The sequence below is a fragment of the Cavia porcellus genome, unplaced genomic scaffold (assembly GCF_034190915.1).
Source record: "Cavia porcellus strain 051 isolate PalLab524CR breed Dunkin Hartley unplaced genomic scaffold, mCavPor4.1 scaffold_9, whole genome shotgun sequence".
Classification (NCBI taxonomy): domain Eukaryota; kingdom Metazoa; phylum Chordata; class Mammalia; order Rodentia; family Caviidae; genus Cavia; species Cavia porcellus.
The window spans coordinates 69,831,841-69,850,316 of record NW_026947492.1 but is presented as its reverse complement, the minus strand read 5'-3'; the positions used below and the strand labels follow the sequence as shown (position 1 = coordinate 69,850,316).

The 18,476-nt window shown below is 34.6% G+C and overlaps 1 pseudogene; it reads right to left on the bottom strand.

Moving 5' to 3' along the window:
* Positions 1 to 15,477: 15,477 nt before the first annotated feature.
* Positions 15,478 to 16,440, bottom strand: LOC100715113 (olfactory receptor 52N2-like; annotated as a pseudogene).
* Positions 16,441 to 18,476: the final 2,036 nt, after the last annotated feature.

Genomic DNA, 18,476 nt, shown 5'->3' with positions numbered 1-18,476 from the left:
AATGACTAAGGATGATCATCTAAACTTTGGGAAACTGGAGAAGAGTACAGAAGAGAAAGAATGAGGGATAAAACAAGAGAATATTGAAGTAAACAGCGAGATATGAAAAAATGTTCACAGATATGAAAACACCAAAAAGGCAAGAAATACAGGAAAGAGGAAAAAAAAAGAAAAAAACAAATAAAAAAAGAAAACAAAACAAAATGCACTCACCCATGTTTATAGCAGTACAGTTTGTAATAACTAAATGTTGGAAATAGCCCAAATACCCATCAACTGATGAATGGATAAAGAAGATTTGGATTTTTTTGCTCAATGGAAAAATATCAAGTCATCAAGAAAGGTAAACAATGTATTTCTAGGTCAATGGATGCACTTTGAGACCCTAATTCTAAGTGAGATAAATGAGATACACATGTGTAAATATTGCATTGGTGTGAATAACCAAAAGTGTAAATAAGGAACAAAACCTGTAATATATATTGTGAAATAGGAAGAAAATATTCAAATGGGAAGGGGAAGTAGGGAGAAGAAAGGAGGAATGGAAGAAAGGAAAAAGGAAAAAATGAGAAGAGAATAAAACACTGGAAACAAAGCGTTTGAAAATAAGAAAGGGAAGAGGTATTGAAGGGAGAGTACAGAAATGGAAAAAATAATAAAGACATCATATACAGGTACAAATTCCATCTGAAGACTGTGATCATCATGCATATCTGAAATGTACCAATACACTTAATTTTTTAAAAATGAAGATTCTTAAGAACTAAGTAAAAAGATAACATAATTATTTTTAGGCTAATGGATAATACTGGTTTGAATTTGTTATTTTTGTAAACTAAAGTACCACCATAGATGCCAAGTGGAAAAACCAAAATGTAGAAAGATAGGCAGACATCTATCCTAAACTCTCCACATACATATATATTTATGCCCAAAATTCTAATTTCTATATATCTTAATTGCTCTAACACAATCCAAAAAATCAAGGGAAGTGCTCATAACAAAACACATCTCTTTCCTTAAATTGTTATAGATTATTGTGGAGAGAAACATGAGATTCAAGTTCTAATGTTTCCAAAGTGGTTAAATCCTCGGGTGAAATTTTGTTAATTTATCAGCTCTTCTCCAAAAAATGCTTTGAAATATTTCTAAAGTTTATTTGAAAGACAAAGCTCATCTGTGTCATTTTTCACTCAAGGGAATATAAATCTATTATTTACTGATAATTCGAGACAAAACTTAAGTAAAGACTGAGGTAATATAATATCCCACTTATGCTCTGGGCTAGGTTTTGCCTAGGCTGAAAACTTACAGCACAGATAATAGTAGAAATTGGTAGGAGAAAGTCATCAATGTATTTTTCATGTCCTCCTGATTGTTTCTGCTATTGTCCATTTTATTTATCCCTGTAAATCCACCTATGGGCTAGTCTGCAATGGTTGGATAAATGTTTCTGACATTCCGTAGGAACAAACAGTTTTCACTTTACATGACAGCACCTTGATATTTCCTCCCTCTTATTTTCCTAGGGGATATTAATACATCTTATTGTTTGAAAGAAAATGTATATTCAATAAATTAAAATCTTGGTATGAATTCTTTGGATCTAGAACTTTGATTGTAGATCTAATCAACAAGTCCGATGTATCAGGTTTTTTCACTAAAATCACCGACCTCTCTAAAGTGAAATTTGAAGCTAGGCATTTCTTGCAATTCCTCAGGGAACTCTCTTGCCAGTTTTCCTTCAGTTTACTTCTCTCTCTATCTATGTCTCTTTCTTTGTCTCTGTCTCTCTCTCTTCCCCCATGAATATTAAGAAAATATTGCAACTATTTTTAAAGTTCTTAAAGATGTACCCTGGCTTCTCAAATTAAGTTTTGAACCTTAGTTTTCAAGGTTAATTTACTTTGTTACTCTGAAAACCATTTTTGATTTTTTAGTGAAGAAATGTCAAAATCGATTTAGAATTGTTTCTCACAGACTTCAAACAGATTTTATTCTTGCTTTTTATTTTTTCACATTTTAAGTAATATGTTTTAATTTTACATAGTTGTATTTTTGTTGTTCTTCCATTCTGTATCCCATGGCATGGGTCTATTAACATTATTGTTATTAAATTTTAAACATAATATTCTAAGATTCATCAAATCTTGATTTTTGTGTCATTCATATGTCTTACTCATGAACTTTAGAAATTTATGCTGGTCTTATCACTTTTAAATGAACGTTCGATGAAATAACGCATATGAAACACTACTATAGTATTTAATGAAGAGTGGATATTTAAAAGTGGCAGAGAAATCAAAGCAATTTCTTGATTATTTTGAGCATGGTTTCATGTAGCTTTATGGAAATTCTACAGTAAGCACAACTTGTCAAATCCAAAAATACAATTTAAAGTTATAGCAACTTTAATGATGATAAGCTTGTAATTTATATTGCATAAAGACACATTTAAAATTTCAATAAGTTTTAAGCTCTTCTTCATAAAGAAAGTTCAGGTTTTGCTTCCAGACATGTAAAATTATATTGCAAAAATACACTATGTATTTAATATGCTTCATAACTGTCAGAGCACGTACAGCATGTTAAAATGTATTCTTCATATTAGCATATAAGAATATAGCTTTCACCAATCTACTAACTTTACTCACTTTATTTATATCAGTTTCCTGAGAACCTTTTATCTTTCATTTCAATTTTCCCTCAGGTTGTGCTCCTCCTCTTTCCCACTGTTGATTCAGTCTCACTCTTTCTCACACTCACCCTTCTCATGTGGCACTCATTCTTCTCCTCCTGTTGTCCAGGAATCTGAATGTGATGCTCCTCTGTACTGTTCCCAGCCACTCTGCTCTTTCTCCTTGCACCTTATACTCAGGTAAAGCAGTTGATCCCAGATTTCCTAATTTGGTGAAATATTTAGATTTTCTCCAAGTTCCTTTACTTAACTTTTCTAACAAATATCAAAACCTACTAATCGACATTAATTCTAAGGAATATTTCTCAGATAGTGATAATGCTAAATAATCATTTTTATTCTAGTGTTACTTCTATATAGTATACTGTTACTTTAAGAGAAAGCCAAAGAATTGCTCAGGCAGTAGAATATCAATAATAGCATGCAGCAAAGATCTTACTTCCCTAAAGTAATATGTTTCATATCGATGTAGATTAAAAAATGACAGGACCTGGCACTGTGCCCGAAGCCCAAACTGTTCGGGACCCTCCAGGCTTCTGGGTGCAGTGAAGTGGCTAAGTGGGTCTGAGGTGCTGACATCTGCCTCCCCATTCCGGCTGCACTTGGAGAACTGTGGAGTTTCCAGCAAGCAGGCTGGCGCACACTACCCACGGAGCCCAGCCTATTTGGGACTCTTGCACTGTCTGGGTGCAGAGTAAGGGCTGGGTAGGTCTGGGGTGCCTGCATCCACCTCCCCGTGTGTCTGGAGGACTGTGGATTTCTCAGCAAGCAGGCGAGCATCACCAATTCCAGAGGCCCAGAGGCCTGCGGCAAATGCCCAGTGCACTCTGCCCCAAGCCCAGACTGTTCGGGACCCTCGAGCCTTCCAGGTGCAGTGAAGTGGCTAAGTGGGCCCCAGGCGCCTACATCTGCCTCCCCATTCCAGCTGCTCTTGGAGAACTGTGGAGTTTCAGGCAAGCAGGGCGGTGCACAGTGTCCTTGGAACCCAGCTTATCTGGAACTATGGAGTTCTAAACGGGCAGAAGAGGGTCACTGGTTCCAGAGGCCCAGTGGCCTGGGGAAACTGGGTGCAGGAGCTGTGAACATAGAAGTGGATTTCCAACAGAACCTGAGGAAGCTTTCAAATAACACTTGAAACACAGAAATATAGGAAAATGACAAAATGAAAGACCAAATTACAACCTCAAACCTCCAGCCCATCTCAAGAAACCCTAGGAATGATGTATATAGAAGAAAACATATGCCATACACCTCAAATATTGGACATAATAGCTACTGAAATAAACAAGCAACTCCATGAAGCTTTACAGGAATTCAAACTTGAAATAATCTCCCAGGTAAAAGAAGAAATGATAAAAGAAATGAAAGAGATTCTGAATATATCCAAGAAAACACAGTTAAAAAATTGAAGGAAATAAACAAAAAGATAGAATCCCTAGATGAGCAATATAAGAAACAAACAGAATACAAAAAGCAGATGCACAGGTATATACAGGAAATAAAAAACTCCACTGAAAGCTGTAAAACCACCTCAGTGAAAGTGAAGATAGAATTTCAGACCTTGAAGACAGGATTGCAGCTAGTGAACAGGAAAGGAAAGATCCTTTAAAAATAACAAGAAATCAGGAAATAATTCAACAACTGCAAGGTGACGCAAAGAAAAATAACATAAGATTCATAGGGATTAATGAAAAAGAAGGGGACAACATAAAGAATGTTAAGAGGATATTTAGAGAAGTAATAGCTGATTTCCCAAGCATGAGATCAGAAACCAACATCAGGTTCAGTGAAGCCTCTAGAACTCCAAATAGTCATAACCAAAATAAAACTACATCCAGACATATAATAATCACCATCCCCAAAATCCAACACAAGAATAGATTATTAAAAGCTGTCAGAGAGAAAAGACAGATCACTTATAAATGAAAACCTATCAGAATCACAGCAGACTTCTCAGCACAAACAATAAAGTCAAGAAGAGCATGGAGTGAAGTATTCCAGATCCTAAAGCAAAATGATTTCCAACCTAGACTGATGTACCCTGCAAAACTATCATTCAAAATCGATGGTGAAATATGATAGTTCCATGACAAAGAATAGCTGAAGAACTTCATGAACACCAAGCCAACCTTGCAAAAAATATTGAGAGACAGTTTAGATGCACAAAGGGAAAAAACCACTACACAAAGCAGATAATTAAACAGAACAGAAAAATAAAGATGCAACAGCAGAGAGATAACATGTCAACAATAAACCAGCATATGACAGTTATAACCATTAATGTAAATGGTCTCAATGCACCAATCAAAAGAACAGACTAGCAGAATGGATCAAGAAACAAAATCCAACCATATGCTGTTTAAGGAAACCCATCTAACCCAGAAGGATAATCGCAGACTGAAGACCAAAGGGTGGAAAAGAATACTTCACGCAACAGGAATTCAAAAAAAAAAAAAAAAAAAGCAGGAGTTGTCATTCTGTTTGCAGACAATGTGAACTTTAAACCAACAATCATCATAAAGGACAAAGAAGGTCAGTAGATACTTGTTAGGGGAAAACTCCAAGAGGAAGAGATAATTATCTTAAATATACATGCACCAAAACTCCAGAGCACCTAGTTATATAAAACAACTATTAACAGAAATGAAAACTCAAATTGTCAGTAATACAATTGTAACAGGAGACCTTAACACACCATTGACACCAAGTGGCAGATCAACCAGACAGAAAATGAGCAAAGAAATTACAGAACTGAATCACACCTGTAAACAAATGGACTTGATATACAGAATGTTCCACCCAACAACATCAGAATACACATTCTTCTCAGCAGTACATGGATCATTCTCTAAAATAGACCATATATTAGCCCCAAAACATATTTAAACAAATGCAAAGGAGTTGTTATCATCCCTTACATGTTATCAGTTCATAGCACTTTGAAATTAGAAATTAATGATAAAAGATATTGCAAAAATCCCAGAAAAACATGGAAACTGAATAACACACTATTGAGTAATCAGTGGGTCAAAGAGCTAATTAAAAAGGCAATTAAACAATACCTACAAGAAAATGAAAATACAAACACAACTTACCGGAATCTCTGGGATGCAATGAAAGCAGTCCTCAGAGGAAAATGTATTGCACGGAGTTCCCACATCAGGAAAACAGAACGAATACAAATAAATAACCTGATGCTACATCTCAAACAGGTAGAAAAAGAAGAGCAAGTCAAGCCCAAAGCCAAAAGAAGGGAGGAAATTATAAAAATTAGAGCAGTAATCAATGAAATAGAGACTAAGAAAACAATCCAAAGAATCAACGAATCAAAGAGTTAGTTCTTTGAAAGAATAAATAAAATTGATAAACCCCTAGCCAATCCTATTAAAAAAGGGAAGAAAAAGCTCAAATTCATGCAATAAGAAATGAAAAAGGTGAAATCACTACAGACTCTACAGAAATACAAAAGATCATCAATACCTATTTCAAAACCTCTACTCTCAAAAGTTTGATAACACAGAAGAAATAGACAGATTCCTAGAAACGTATGAAGTACCAAAGCTAGATCAAGAGGATGTAAAACTGCTGAATAACCCAAACTCTATTAGTGAAATTGAAAATGTAATTAAGTCCTTACCTACAAAGAAGAGCCCAGGCCCAGATGGATTCACTGCAGAATTCTACAAGAAATACAAAGAAGACCTAATGCCGACACTCCTCAAACTATTCAATGAAATTGAAAGGGAAGCAATCCTTCCTAAGTCATTCCTGGAAGCAAATATTACTCTAGTACCAAAACCTGAGAAAGACCAAACTAAAAAAGAGAACTATAGGCCAATCTCCCTAATGAACACAGATGCAAAAATCCTCAATAAAATATTGGCAAACAGGATACAGCAAATCATCAAGAAGATTATACACAATGACCAATTGGGATTCATCCCAGGAATGCAAGGATGGTTCAACACACATAAATCAATAAATGTATTCCACCATATCAATAAAGCCAAATCACATGATCACTTCTATAGATGCAGAAAAAGCCTTCGATAAGGTCCAACATGTATTCATGATTAGAACTTTACAGAAAATTGGAATAGATGGTCTTTACCTCAATATAATAAAGGCCATTTATGACAAACCAGGAGCCAGCATCATGTTAAATGGCCAAAAATCGAAAGCCTTTACTTTAGAATTAGGCACAGAACAAGGATGTCCTTTATCGCCACTCATATTCAACATAGTACTAGAAGTACTAGGCAGAGCAATTAGACAAGAGAGAGAAATAAAAGGGGTAAAGACAGGAAAATAAGAAGTTAAATTATCATTGTTTGCAGATGACATGATACTCTACATAGAAGACGCCCTCAACTCCATTGAAAGACTCTTAGATATAATAAATAAATTTAGTAATGTAGCTGGATACAAAATCAATACTCAGAAATCAATAGCATTCCTATACATTAACAACAAAATCACACAGAGGGAAATAAGAGAAACCACACTCTTCACACTAGTAAGCAAAAAAGGAAATATTTAGGAATTACTCTTACAAAAGAAGTGAAAGAGGTGTACAGGGAAAATTATAATACACTGAAAAAAGAAATTTAAGATGATCTCAGAAAATGGAAAGGCATCCCTTGCTCATGGATAGGAACAACAAGCATTGTGAAAATGGACATTCTCCCAAAACTGTTATACAGATTCAATGCAATCCCAATAAAAATACCATCAACATACCTTATAAATCTAGAGAAAACACTCCAAAAATTCATCTGGATCCAGAAGAGACCTAGAATTGCAAAGGCAATTTTAAGCAGCAAAGGCAAGGCAGGAGGCATCACAATCCCTGACTTGAAGTTATACTACAAAGCAACAGTAGTAAAATCAACATGGTACTGGAATCAAAACAGAGCTGAAGATCAATGGAATAGATTAGAAGATACAACCGCAACTACAAATACACTTAACCACCTTATCTTTGGTAAAGGAGCCGAGCAGGTTCACTGGAAGAATGATAGTCTCTTTAATAAATGGTGTTTCAAAAACTGGCTCTCCATTTGCCGAAAACTAAAGCTAGACCCATGCCTATCACCATGTACTAAATTAAAATCTAAATGGATCAAAGATCTGAATATTAAAACAGAAACACTAAATCTATTGGAAGACAAATTGGGTAGAAACCTTGAAGACATAGAGGTAGGTAGAGAATTCATGAACAAGACTCAAACCGCACGGGAAATACTTCTCAGAATCAATAACTGGGACCACCTCCTATTAAAATGTTTCTGCATGTCAAAAGAAATCTCCAGCATAGTGAAAAGAAAACCCACAAACTGGGAAAAGATCTTAGTGAACTCCCCCTCAGACAAGGGACTTTTGTCTAAAACATATAAAGAATTAAAAAAACTCAGACCCCCCAAAATTCAAAGATCTAATCCAAAAATGGGCATCTGAGATGAATACGCAATTCTCTGATGAAGAAATCCAAATGGCAAATGAATACATGAAAAAATGTTCATCATCATTGGTCATTAGAGAAATGCAAATTAAAACCACACTGAAATTTCATCTCACTCCTGAAAGAATGGCCAGGATCAAGAAAACCAACAACAACAAATGCTGGAGAGGCTGTGGGGAAAAAGGAACTCTCCTACACTGTTGGTGGGAGTGTAGACTGGTACAGCCTTTGTGGAGGTCAGTTTGGAGATTTCTCAAAAAGCTGGGATTGGAAGTCCCTTTGTTCCAGCTATTCCACTTCTATGCATATTTCCAGAAGAACTGAAAGCATCATACCACAGTGATGTATGTGTACCTATGTTTATAGCAGCACAATTTGTAATCGCCAGATATTGGAAACAGCCCAAGTGTACATCAACTGAGGAATGGATAAAATGTTGTGGTTTTTCTATATAATGGAGAACAACTCAGCTTTAAAGAAGGATCACATTGAGATACTAATCAATAAATGGGCGCAGCTTGAGACCATACTCATAAGTGAAATAAGTCAATCTCTCATGTGTGAATACCGAATACTTTCCCTAATGTAAGTAATGATTCAAATATATAAAAGTAAGTGGTAACCATGATTCCCCATTATGCGGCCTGAAGCCTTATAAAGTTTTCACTTATTAATTGGAATAGCTTTATTCTCGGCTGCTTGATAAGATTGCCTGTGATGAAATGAACAGCTATTTTGAAGAAAATAAGTCATCATAACAGCTAGTGCTGATTTATTATCATCTTCTTTTGAAGCCCCACCAAACTATGACTCTTCTGTCTCCATTAGTTTTATCATGATGTATCTTGCTGGATTTTATTATATGTGATAGTATAAACAAAAATTGTTATAGGCAAGGAGATAGTATAGAAACCATTGTTTATTTTCTTTTAGTTGGATCTAAAATCCCTACAATGCTTTCATCCACTTGAATGGTTTTACACTGACTTGATATGTTTGAAGCTATAGTATATGAAGTTATATTCAAATATTTCAAGGAAAAAGACACTATGGTATCTACTATTCAATTGGGTTATTTGGTGGTGAAGCACTAGGTTGTTGAAACTGGCATGCTTTGACCTGTACTGTTATGTTGTTATGTCCTCTTTTATCTCAATCTCTTCCTTACTCATTAAAAAATTATTTGGTTATTTTTATGATTTTTTTAACTAAGGGGAAAAATAAAAAAAATTAGCAGGATATATTATAGTAACTTATTTGATTTCCTATTAACTTGATTTGAAGTCCTGTTATACTCCCACTATCTTGTTTTGACTGATTAGACTCTGTTCCATTCTATATGATAGTATCAAGTTTGAAGACATAGACAACTACTTTGAAGACAATAAGATTCACTAAGATACCCATTCTGGTTTGACTATTGTCTTCTTTGGAAGTCCTGTAGTGTTTACAAGGTTTAGGTTTTATTGGTCTTGTTCTCTATTGTTTGGTTCTACTTTATAATACCTAATGAGATAGACAATTCTTTTTAAGGAAGCAAGAGGCGTTATGGTAACCACTGTTGATAACCTTGTACTTTGTTTTTACATCACGTGCTATGTCTATCCTTGGTTTTGACTGACAGCTTTTTTTTGCCATATTTGACTTTATTTGCTTCCAGAAAAAAGTATTAAGACCTAAGGAGTAATAAAACCCAAAACGTGTAAATATTGTTGTAAAAAAGAGAGGAAAATGCTCTAAAGTATACAACTGCAAGTGTGTTTAGGGGTGTTAAATAGATGACCATATTAATGTTTTTGGTTGGGTCATTGAAACACAAGTGTTTTCAGTCTCACTGTTTGAATGTCCACTTAGTATGCTTTGATACTGTGACTTGAGCAACTATCTCTAAGATGATAATTGTAATGTATTAACTTGTGATTTCTTACTTTTTTTGTAGTTCTGTATTAATTGTACCCTTACACTGCTTTGTTTTCTTTTGTTTTTTCTCTTTTTCCTTTTAAATAAAATTTTTAAAAAATGACAGGACCCTTTGAATTCACACAGTCATTTTGGGGAAGTGCTTTTTGCTTCCCTGTGACACTAGTAAAATTTGTTTTGTGCCTTCCTAATTCCCTTCTGTGTCTCTCCTCAGTTCTCTTGTATCTCTGACAGTATCCACAACAAATATTTTCACTGACAAGACTTTATCTGAATATTATAACCATCACATTCCCCATGTACATTCCAGGAAGCATTACTAAAGGTAAATTGTAAAGGAGAAGATACTGCTCAGAAAGAAACAACTGGAATCAAGGAAAGGAGAAACAAAAGAAATGGAAAAAAATATAAATAGCAGCTAAGAAAATTGTACTACTACTTGCTATTATTTCATTGAAGAGAACAGTTAGGGGATTCTGATAAAGATGGAATATAGATAACAGCAAGCTACAGAGGCTCCCTGAAATAGTCAACTTAGATTGCAAAAATAATACAGCATGGGGAGTCCTGAACCAACTGAGATAGGTCCTCCCAAACCAGGAACAAACTAAGCTGAGAGAAACAAATTAAACATACAGTCCCAGTGATACTATTGGAACAGCTAAAGGCTTAGTGTTCCTGCTGCAGAGTTTCAGCTCATGCAGCTGAGACTTGCTAATCTACCTGAAAGCCTGCTGTATCAACTCACTGGAGATGCACTCACACTGAGGTCAGAGATCAGCACACCAAACAGAAAGCTGAGCTGGTGGGGAACCTGCATTGACCTGCAGTGAGTGACAGGAATAAAACCAATCCACACAAAAGGGGCTCTGACAGATGACATTCTGGGGCGGGGCAGGCTGGCAAGAACAAGGAGCAGCCATGACTTCTGTCAGTTGCTCCTTTCTCAAGCAGGATTGATGGGGTGTGCTTAGCCTGGGTCATGTCTTGGGCTGAGACCCAACAGGGTAGCCCAAACCAAGTTCCTACATCTGGCAGTAGACCCTAATGCAGTGAAGCCCTCAGCAGCTTGACTAAGCCAGAAGGGAGAGCCCAGCATATGCTGTTCCTGTTTGTAGTTCCACAGTACACTGCAATGGGCAGGAGCACCTAATCAGCATGCTTTAGATGAACTGTAATCAACAAAGAAAGAAATTGGGGCCTCCTATATACACCTCAATGGAAGGAACAAAAAGCATGAGAAGAGCAAGCAACAAGAAAGGGTCCTCAGCCCCCAACCCTGAGAACATTGATCCAGGAATGGTAAATGTAAAGTAGATTGAGGACAGCAAACATGCAATATCAGACATGGCAACAGCGGATATAAAGAGATATCTTCAGAACCTCATAGAGAAGTTCAAAAGTGAAATATTTAACCAAGTAAGGCAAGACCTAAATAGATTAATAAAAGAAATGCTAAGCACCTCTCAAGAAGACACAGACAGAAGAATGGAGGAGCACAACAAAAGAGATAGAGTATAAAAAAACTTAGAATACATGAAGCATGTTCAAGGAGATTACCAGGGAGTTAAACTACAATGAAAGTTGGCAAAGCTGCTTGAAAGAAACTAAAGATAGATTATCCAAACTGGAGGACAGGGTTACAATGTGGGATCATGAAGGGAAAATTTTCTTAAAAATTACAAGGAAACAAGCAGTAACAATACAAAGGCTAGAAGATGACAAGAGAATCTATAACTTAAGAATAAAAAATGTGAATGAAGAAATAGGGGGACAAACAAAGAAACTACAAATACTATTCACAGAAATAATCAAGGAAAACTTCCCAAACATAGGAAAAGGAAAGGATATTCAGATGTATGAGGCATACAGAACTCTAGCCACCTACAACCAAAATAGGACCATACCTAGACATATAATAATCAAGATCCCAGAAATCCAATATAAGAACAGAATATTAAAAGCTGTCATAGACAAGAAACAGATTACTTACAAGGGAAAGCCCATCAGAATAATGGCAGACTTCTTTTCACAAATCATCAAATCTAAAAGAGAATGGAGCGAAATATTCCTAGCCCTGAAAGAAAATAACCTCCATCCCAGATTGATGTACCCTGAAAAATTGTCTCTAGAAATGAATGGAGAGACAAGATGATTCCAAGATAAAGATGAACTGGGGGAAATTCACAAACATCAATCATACTCTACATAGAATACTGCAGGACATTCTAAAGATAGATGAAAGTACCAGGATTTCGGGAACAGTGGCAGAGAGGCCTCAATGAATGGGGAAGAAAGTGAAATGAAGAAGACAAAAAGAAAAAAAAAGGCAGAAAAAGAGCACAACAGAAATGAGGCAGATAAGGTTGGATATAATTTCTAATATAGATGGCCTAGATACACTAACTTAAGGAAAAATAAAGAGAGAATCACAGGTAGAGTGGATCAAGAGGTAGAGTCTACCAAGATGCTTTTTATAGGAAATATAATTAACCTGAAGAAGGGAATATGGACTAAAAATCAAATATGAGAAAACAGTACTCTATGTGACAGGGAATCAGAGAGTAATAGGATACCAGTATTTATGGATAGGTTGGAAATACAGGCTTTAATAGTAAAGAAATATAACTAGAGATCAAGTCCAGGAGTGAGAAGGTTCAGAACCACTTAGTTAAATAGCAGGTTGCTCCCCCAATATAAAACTGAGGGTGTGGAGGAGACCCAAAAATGCACAGTACACCCTGGGAGAGTGAAATGGGAATAACAGTCTTTTAAAAGACAGCATAAGATATTGCTAATAGTGTACCCAGAATTAAAACCCATATTACTCTCACCACTCTGCTTAGATAGAACTTATTCTGTCCCAGTTTGTATACAAGCACTAGATCTGAGGGCATAGCCAGGTATCCAAAAAATATCATGATATAGCACAGTAAACGTGTTTAATTTCCTATTAATCTGGATCCCTATATAACTTATACTGTTATATCATGACTGATCTTAGTTAAATCTGATTTGTTTGATTGCTGTTTGTTATTGACAGATTTTATTCAAAACTGTTAAGGTTGATAGTATCAAGTCTATACTGAAAATGACAGTGATTCACTATATGATACCCATTCTGGTTTGGTTGCTACCTGTTTTTGTAGTTCTACACTATCTACAATGTTGTATTTCTATTAATATTGTCATGTACTGATATATTCAATTGTACTATATCTGGTGATATAACCATTCTATTGAAGATAACAAGAGACAATACAGTAACCATGGTAGAACTCCTTGTACAGCACTTCTTTTTTTATTTAAGGAGAAAAAGAAAAAACAGAAAAAGTGTACTAATACAAACTTTAAAAAATAAACAGCAAGAAATCACTAGTTAATAGATTACATATTCTCATCTTAGAAGTAGTTGTTCAAGTTACAAAATTGAAGCATATAAAGTGGACTTTCAAACAGTGAGAGCGCAAACAGTTTTGTTCAATGATCCAAAAAAAACCTCAGTAATATAGTTATCTATCTTATACTCTTAAACATGTATGCAGTTACAACCTTTAGGGCACTTTCTTTTCTTTTCTTTTGTACAATGACAATTACACATTTTGGGGTTTATTACTCCCACAGTTCTTATTACTTTTTTTGAAGAGAGTAAAACCAAATGTGACATATCAGAACAGAGTCAGTCAAATCAAAAGGATGGACATAATAGATAATGTAAAAACAAAATACAAGGTGATCAACAGTGGTTACCATACTGCCTCTTGCTATTTTAAGAAGAATTGCCAGTTATAATAAAATTGAACAAAATAGTAAAGAATTAAACCAAAGCATTGGAGACATTACAGGACTTTAAAAGAAGGTAATAGTCAACCGGAATGGGTGTCATAATGAATCTTATTGTCTTCACAGTTTTGCCTATACTTTCGAACTTGGTACTATCAAGCAAAGCAGAATAGGGGAAAATCAGTCAAAACAAGATGGTGAGGGCAATACAGGATTTCAAATCAAGTTAATAGGAAATCAAAGTAGGTTACTATAATGTATCCTGCTATTTTTTATTTATTTTTCCCTTAATTAAAAGATAAAAAGAAAAAAGTAAATAATTAAAAAAGGGGGGATTGAGATAAAAGAGGGCATAACAGCAGAACAGCGCAGGTCAAAACATAACCATTTAAGCAAAATAGTGTTTCACCTCAAGATATTCTGACATAAAAATAGCTACCATATTGTCTCTTTCCTTGAATTCTTTGAGTATAACTTCGTATACTGTAGCACCAAGCATATCAAGACATTATAAAACCATTTAAGAGAATAACATTATTACAGGGTATTTAGAACCAATTAACAGAAAATAAACAATGGTTTCTGTATAATCTCCTTGTCTATAAAAGTTTTTACTTATATATTAAAATCCAATAAGATACAACACTTTTATATGTCTTTTTAGCTTTATGTTTCTATAGGAATATGTTTTGTTCTGTTCTGCTGTGTTCTGTTTCCCTCTGTTATATAGAAAAGATAGAAATACATGTTCAGACTCATGGTTGTGTAAAACCTATAAACAGTTTACAAGAACTGATCTTATGACACATGATGAAATTAACAAATACTTTGAAGGAAAAAAGACACTACGGTACCCAGTGCTGATTCCAGTGTCATGATGTGAAATCCAGAAATACTATTATTCTTTGTTCAGAGTGATTTTAGTCTACTTTGATTTGTTTAATCTCAACATAAATGAAGATATGAATAAAAGTGTGCATGTTTTAGTGTATAGGATTGATAATCATATTACTAAGTTCTTATTAGATAGTTGAACAGAGCTATTTGCAGTCTCGCTGTTTGAATTCCCATTTATATGTTCCACTTTTGTATCTTGAACAATTATGTGTAAGAGGGCAATATGTAAACATCAAGTAGTGATTTACTACTGTTTATTTTTTCTTTGAAAGTATGTATTATTTCTACCCATTTCCTATTTTGTTTTGTCTTTCTTTAAATACAATTTTTCAAAAAGAAAAGAATGGTTTTTACATACGTTGTTTGATGAATTTTTCATGCTTATGTTTTGTAATATGAGCAACTACCTTGACTATAACACTATACAATATATTAACAATTAGCCTGTTTTAAATTCTGTATCATTGCTTTTATATTTAAAAATAAAAAATAACATAAGAAAAGGTAAATTGTGTGAAGAGAGAAATTATTTTGTCTTATAATTCCATCATTTTTGACATTTTGGGTGAAATATGCTACAACTGATTTATGAATTTTATGCCAGGACATTTATTGATAGTGTTTTCTCATAAGCTCAGGTGTTTCAGTTTTGCTTTTCTTCTCTCCCTTGATAAGTTTCTTGATCTTTCATAACAAATGAAGGACTCAAATAATGGATTTATCTTATATGCAAAATATCTTTCTCTATGAAAAATACTCTCATCACTACTTCACGAATCTGCTAAGTCTTCACTGCGTACACAATTGGATTGAAGGAAGGAGGTAGCAACAGATGGATGTTGGCTATAAAATGTGAATATGATGAGGTATGGTTTGTCCTCCAAAGTGATGAGTGAAGAAACTGAAGAAAGCTGGGACGTAGGTGATGACAATAGCATATATGTGAGCTGTACAGGTTCAGAAGGCTTTCTGGAGAGTATCTTCAGATGACAGATGCAGTACACAATGGAAAATCATAGGGTAAGACATGGCAATGCAAAACATATCAAAGCCTCCAATCAACCCAGCAGCCATGAGACAATATATAGCATTAATCTTGACATTGCCACAGGGTAATTTGGCCACAGACATATGGTCACAGTAGGTGTGGTGAAGGGGTTGCCCCTGTAGGAGGGAAGGTACTTGCTGAGGAAGGTAAATGGTACCATGAGCAATGCACTTCGAATGAAAGTGGCCACCCTTGCTTTGTTAATTACAGTATTGGAGAGGATGGTGGAGTAGTGCAGAGTATGTAGCAGATGGCTACATAGTGATCCAGAGCCATGAGCATGAGCACTCCAACCTCCATGCTTGTCAGCATATGGATGAAAAACATCTACACATGGCAGGCACTGAAATCAATCTCTTTGAGATTGAACCAAAAATATATAACATACTGGCGACAAATGAAGTACACCCAGAAACATCTGTAAGAGACAACAAAGCTAAGAAGTAACACAGGGCCCTGTACAGGACATTTTCATGACTAATGATATAGATGAGGCCACAATTCCCTATGACAACCACAATGTACATGAAACAAAATGGCAAGGAGATCCAGAATATGTGCAGCTTCCAGTGCAGGAATCCCACTGAGGATAAAGCACTTTGGTGTCAGCCTGGAGCTATTGGCCTCATGCATGGTGATCAATTAGGAGACACATTACTTTCTGTCCCAATGCAGGAATCCTGTGTAGGAGAAGGTTGGGAAATTGTTTTTCTTCAGAAACAATGCATGCAAGTTTTATAACTTAAAAAGCATGTGTTATACATTCTATGTGGTATCTGTTTATAGCTGATCAATGTGAATGAATTTTGTAATATTCATGTTTAGCCAGTGACACTGTTAAGCTTTAATTTACTTCCTGTCTACTAATTCTTTTCAAGTCTCTATGTGAATGAGTATGATATGCATATACTTATAATAGTTGTAAGCAATTTAAATACACATCATGATACTTATCCATCTATTATATATTCAATTATAATTTTTTATTTTACCTATAAACAATTTTACTCAGACAGTGGAATCAATTTTTTAATTTATTAACTTTTTAAAATTAGTACATGTGTCTAGCACTTATAGTCTGTTTTTTGAAAATAAAGAACTTTCCATTTTTATTCTTTACTCTGAAATTTGGTCAATCTTAAATCTTTTCTGTTGAAAACTATAAAATACTAGAATTCAGTTATTTTCAGGAACAAAAGATAGATTATTACCCACAGCAATAGCATTAGCTGGCATAATATTATTTGTATCAGTTTCCTGATCCGCAATTTCCAGAGTCACAGAAGAGGAAGCTTGTGACAATTACAGATAGTGGTTTCCATTACAGGAAAGGAGACGCCAAGATAGCATTTGATTTTTTAATAAATTTATTTAAAGTAGAAAAAACAAAACAAAACAGTATAAGGGTACAAGTAATACAGAATTTCAAAAAAAAGTAACAAAACACTAGTTAATAGATTACATATTGTCATCTTAGAAATAGTTGTTAAAGTTACAGGATTAAAGCATACAAAGTGGACATTCAAACAGTGATACTGCAAACAGTTGTGTTCAGTGATCCAACAAAAACTTAATAATATGGTCATCTATATTAAGCATTTGATTTTTTATGAAAATTCTCCTTTGACTAACATTTTTAAAAATTTATATTTGTTATTTTTGTATTATATTATTGATCTGAGGCACCTATTTTCATACAAATGCATACATGATTGCATATATGTCATTTACTTCAATATTTGGGAATCCCCATGTAATTTTTCCCCAGTTTTTATTGTTTCTCACTCCTTCTCGTCAATTTTACCATAGAGTTTGGGTATTATTTTCTTTCTATGTGCATATCATAGCTGTTGAAATAAGTTTTAAAATGTTAACATACAGGTAACTTAAAATACTACAGAGACAATGTAAAATCTAGAAACAGGATGAAATGAGAACAGATTATTTTTAAAGCTTGCCCAAAATAATATTTAATAAATTTCAGAAAATTTCAATACAACCTGTAATATAATGATCACAACATGTATTGCTATCCTTCAGTATTGTTAATGAGGTTATCATGATCTTACTCTAGAAGATGTATGTAAAGTAAAACTGTATGCAGCCATGCCTTACTTCTTCATGCCTAACTCAAAGCAAAATAAACAATGTATTATTTTCCCTGGTCATTAAAATTTTTTTAAATCTTTCAATTTCCCTCCAGTCTCATAACTCTACCTTTGCCTGCCCACCCATACCTAGTGGAGGTTTCTTAAACTTAACAAACTTGTGTGTGTCAGGACATTTCCGCTTGCCACTCTCACATCCTGGTGTATTCATGTGATGATCATTGTGCACACTTTCTACAGTTGCGGGTCTCTGCTCAGTTTTCCTAGAAGTAACACCTTCCCACTATCCAATAGGAAATCATAATTCCCTTGCTTTCACTCATAGTGACATAGAATATCCCTTTCCACATTTTTCTATATCCCACAGTAAAATTTTATGTACCCACCTACTAGATTGCAAATTTTTAGACACAGAATTTTGTTTTATTTTCTTCTTGGCTATATCTCAATGTAAGAAATAATATTGGGTAATAAATGAATTGATAAATAAATTCCAAAGCTTCTTTTTAGGTTTTGTCTTTTATCTAGTGCATAAAACCTCTAAACTACACATTGAAATGT